Below are 5,016 nucleotides of genomic sequence, written 5' to 3'. Positions count from 1 at the left end.
ACAGGACATGATAGTGAGACGTACTCAAACACCCTTCTCAGGTGTGTCTCAGGCCAACAGGACATGATAGTGAGACGTACTCAAACACTCTTCTCAGGTGTGTCTCAAGCCAACAGGACATGATAGTGAGAGGTACTCATCATTCAAGATGGACTTGATAATGATATAATTGGTAGTTGATCATTATTTACGTTTTATATTATAGGTAATTGTTGTTTAATAATTGTTGCTGAATAATTGTGTAGTTTTAGACTAATAGTTACCGTTAATAATATTATGAATAGTTAAAATAGCGAGTTTATTATGGTGTCGTAAGCTTATATATAGTGTTATATATTAATAAAATATTAATAAATAATCTTAAAATAGATAAACAATAAATGTTATTGTTTAAATAGTTAAATAATAAATGTTATTGTTTAAATTTATTTTAGTGTATTTGTAAATGTTGTCAAGTTATTCGGTTCTCCAGCCATTGACTTAAGTTTAGTTTAATATTAATTTATATCTATTAGCGGGAGTTTAGTCAATAATAGAACATTAAGTAATGTATAATTTATTTATATTATGTAAAATGTATAAATAAAATACTTTATTATAGTGTTAATAATGAAAACTTGTAGTTACTGAAAGATAAGAGAGAGAATCGGACAAGGTGTAGCGTGTCAACATCAACCAAGGTGGACGTCTTGTTTATTGTTGTTAATTTTGTTAGTAAATGTTAATTTGTGGGCCTTCCTCCCTCCCTCGTGGTAAGTTAACATTATGTATGGCCGTGTTAACTAGACACAGTACAGTAGAACATAAGAATGGAGGAAACTACAGCGGGCCATACTGGGCAGTCCACCCAGCCCCTATTGCTCATATAAACATCCAACCTATGGTTGAAGCTATCCAGCCATCTCTGTGGTTGTCGGTCACACTGGTTGAACTAGGCCCATCTGGGACCAACTAGGCCCATCTGGGACCAACTAGGCCCATCTGGGACCAACTAGGCCCATCTGGGACCAACTAGGCCCATCTGGGACCAACTAGGCCCATCTGGGACCAACTAGGCCCATCTGGGACCAACTAGGCCCATCTGGGACCAACTAGGCCCATCTGGGACCAACTAGGCCCATCTGGGACCAACTAGGCCCATCTGGGACCAACTAGGCCCATCTGGGACCAACTAGGCCCATCTGGGACCAACTAGGCCCATCTGGGACCAACTAGACCCATCTGGAACCAACTAGACCCATCTGGGAGCAACTAGACCCATCTGGGACCAACTAGGCCCATCTGGGACCAACTAGGCCCATCTGGGACCAACTAGGCCCATTTGGGACCAACTAGGCCCATCTGGGACCAACTAGGCCCATCTGGGACCAACATGGCCCATCTGGGACCAACTCTGGGACCAACTAGGCCCATCTGGGACCAACTAGGCCCATCTGGGCCCAACTAGGCCCATCTGGGACTAACTACAGTAGGTGCGGTGTAGGCATATGGTGCAGATATATAGTGTGTTTATGGTGCAGGTGTGTGGTGTAGGTATATGGTGCAGGTATATTGTGTGTTTGTGGTGCAGGTGTGTGGTGTAGGTATATGGTGCAGGCATATAGTGTGTTTATGGTGCAGGTGTGTGGTGTAGGTATATGGTGCAGGTATATTGTATGTTTGTGGTGCAGGTGTGTGGTGTAGGTATATGGTGCAGGTATATTGTATGTTTGTGGTGCAGGTGTGTGGTGTAGGTATATGGTGCAGGTATAGTGTGTGTTTGTGGTGCAGGTATATAGTGTGTTTAAGGTGCAGGTATATAGTGTTTGTGGTGCAGGTGTGTGGTGTAGGTATATGGTATATTGTGTGTTTGTGTGCAGGTGTGTGTGTAGGTATATGGTGCAGATATATTGGTGTGTTTGTGGTGTGTGTGTATGGTGCAGGCATATAGTTTGTTTATGGTGCAGGCATATAGTGTGTTTATGGCAGGTGTGTGGTGTAGGTGTGCATGTATATAGTGTGTTTATGGTGCAGGTATAGTGTGTGTTTATGGTGCAGGTGTGTGTGGTGTAGGTATATGGCAGGTGTGTGTGGTGGTGTATATGGTGCAGGTATATAGTGTGTTTATGGCAGGTATATAGTGTGTTTTGTGGTGCAGGTGTGTGGTGTAGGGGTATATGGTGGCAGTATATTGTGTTTTTGTGGTGCAGGTATATAGTGTGTTTATGGTGCAGGTGTGTGGTGTAGGTATATGGTGCAGGTATAGTGTGTGTTTGTGGTGCAGGTATATAGTGTGTTTATGGTGCAGGTGTGTGGTGTAGGTATATGGTGCAGGTATATAGTGTGTTTATGGTGCAGGTATATAGTGTGTTTGTGGTGCAGGTGTGTGGTGTAGGTATATGGTGCAGGGATATTGTGTTTTTGTGGTGCAGGTATATAGTGTGTTTATGGTGCAGGTGTGTGGTGTAGGTATATGGTGCAGGTATATAGTGTGTTTATGGTGCAGGTGTGTGGTGTAGGTATTAATTAACAGGTAGACGGTGAAGGCAAGTGGACCAATAACTGCTGCTGCTTATTAATGTAAACTACTGGAGGAAATTGTCAATGGAACAATGTTAAGGAAATAGTTTGATAGTTTGAGGTATTGTATTACTTTCCTGTTGAGTATTTGTTACTTTTATGTTTGGTAAGTTTGTTACTTGTGGAGTTTGTTACTTCTACGTTTGAAAAGTTTTGTTACTTGTGGAGTTTACTTCACTTTACGTTTGGGAATTGTTACTTTTCTGTAGTTTATTACTTTTAGGATAATTTTATGATAATTTTGTCAAGTTACTTTTGTTATATTATAGTGGCCATTGTTTGTGGTAATGTTAGTAAATGGATGTTTTTTAAATAAACGCTACTTAACATTTGTGGTTATGAAGGACAGACCTAACCAAACAAACCTACCTAACCTAACTTCCCCGGTATATTAAACAGAAAAAACTTACTATACGGTGATATTTGAGACATTTTCTGGACGTGAGATGATACAGCAGCATCGGCACTATGGCGGGTTAGTCCTATATATTAACCAAGGTGGGATTTTGGGTCATATTTATTTTGGGAAAGATTTTTTTCTTTAATTGAAGTAAAAAAATTTGGTTATAAGAATGTGGTACTTTTTATTTGTGGTTAAATTACAGTTTGTAGTAAAATATTAGCTTTTGAGACATTTTGGGAACTTTACTATAAAGTTGCAGTTTATTTTTTGACAAGAAATTTACATTTTTGTCACTGTGTTTGGTGGGATCCTAACCTAGCCAAATCGTGTGTCCGATGGTGAGGTTTTAATTCTCGGGGAAAATAACAATTTGGTGGTATTCAAACCTAACCTAACCAAATCATGTCTTCGATGGTATTTTAATTCTCTGGGAAAGGAAAAATCGCAAGACGCTTCACAATGTCGGCATTTATAGATTAGTAAACCCTTATGGCAGTGGGATATAACTTGTGAATTTACCAGGTGTTATCCATTAGTGACTAGTAAGTGGTATTAAGAAAGTTGTTGACCAGAGTTAACTTGTGGTCCTTGTGCAGCTCTTCACAGTCTGCTTGGTTCCTGATTTCCCGAAATAACTTGGCGTCATCGACAAACATTTGTATGGAGGAGTGTACAACGTCAGGCATGTCATTATGAAACAAACAAACAACAGCGGGCCCAATACACTGCCCTGTGGTACCCCGCTTGTGACGGGTACGGATGACGATTTTGTACCAGTAATCACCACACACTGCTTGCGGTCATGTAGAAAGTCTTCTATCCACGCTAGGACATTTCCTCGAATTCTGTACCCTTCCAGTTTGATTTTCAGTCTTTCCTGGAGTACACTGTCGAAAGCCTTGGCAAAATCTAGGTAAATATTGTCGATATTACCACCTGTTCCAGAATATGGGGCCAAATATCCAGTACCTTGAGCAATTGTGTTAAGCACGAGCGCCCCGGCATAAAACCGTGTTGGCAATCTTTTACAAGGTTGTTTCGTCTCCAACATGTTGGAACAAAAAATTATCTGAGTTTCTACAAAAAGAGTAACAGTGTTATTTTGTTTACAGTTTACTGCTGCAATTGGTTGTTACTGTAGTGTTAAGACAACTACCATATTGCTGCCTCGCTGATCGTGGTTAATTAAGTTCCTCATGTCATTCGTCGAGGTAAGATTTTCTAAAGTGTTTCATTATTCTCTTTAAAAAGTTTTATGGAATTTCTTAATTTAACCATAATATTGTATTTAAATGTTTGAAGATTTAATGAGTTCCTGTATAATATAATACTGTACACTACTGTATACATATTATATAATATTACTGCCCAGAGTATTTAAATTATTAGTTGTCAAAATGTTATTCATTCTAGGACGGTGACGTGAACATGTAAGATATGGGCCACAAGACGAAGGTTTGTTTTGGTTAACGGGTCTCTTGCTGCGCCACATTGGAAGCTCTCTGCTATAACATAAGGTACAGTACAGTGTATATCTTTGTGGTTTTAGTTTTTATTAAGGATCTGGGATCACCGTTTAAAAATTCAAGTAATTGTGTTAAAGACCTTTGAAATAATTAGATATTTTAAGTAGATTACGCTGTGCCCGTAAGTTTTAAAAGCCTTTATGGATGGTCTTAAATATGTTGACCATCTTTACTGGATGAAGTTAGTTTCACGTAAAAATATTTGTCAAATATGCCTGACCTAATACCTTTGTCTTCAGCACTTGGGGGTAGAAAAATAGTTTAAATATCCTACAAAGGTACAGGGTACTACTTTACCTGATTTTATATCTAGGTTCACAAATTAGTTATTGTGTTAATGACTTTTTGAAACAATTAGATATTTAAAGTAGATTACTTAGGCTTTGCCCGTATATTTTAAAAGGCCTTCATATACGTTTTAAAAATAATATGGACTACAGTGAGTTCTGCTGTAACGAGTGTTTTGACAACTCGAATTGGCTCTAACGCGATTTATGAATAAAAGAACCATATTTGTATTACGCGAAC

The 5,016-nt window shown here is 38.9% G+C and overlaps 1 long non-coding RNA gene across 1 annotated transcript; it reads left to right on the top strand.

Moving 5' to 3' along the window:
• The first annotated feature begins 424 nt into the window (after positions 1-424).
• On the top strand, positions 425-4,507 carry LOC121870042. Its single transcript, XR_006089627.1, has 3 exons — positions 425-752; positions 4,075-4,173; positions 4,376-4,507. It is a non-coding gene; the product is annotated as an uncharacterized LOC121870042 (long non-coding RNA).
• The last annotated feature ends 509 nt before the right edge of the window (positions 4,508-5,016 follow it).

The sequence above is a fragment of the Homarus americanus genome, unplaced genomic scaffold, assembly GCF_018991925.1.
Source record: "Homarus americanus isolate GMGI-L3 unplaced genomic scaffold, GMGI_Hamer_2.0 scaffold43373, whole genome shotgun sequence".
NCBI classification, from domain to species: Eukaryota; Metazoa; Arthropoda; class Malacostraca; order Decapoda; family Nephropidae; genus Homarus; species Homarus americanus.
Note: the sequence above shows the minus strand (reverse complement) of the source record. Positions and strands in the feature narration are given on the sequence as shown.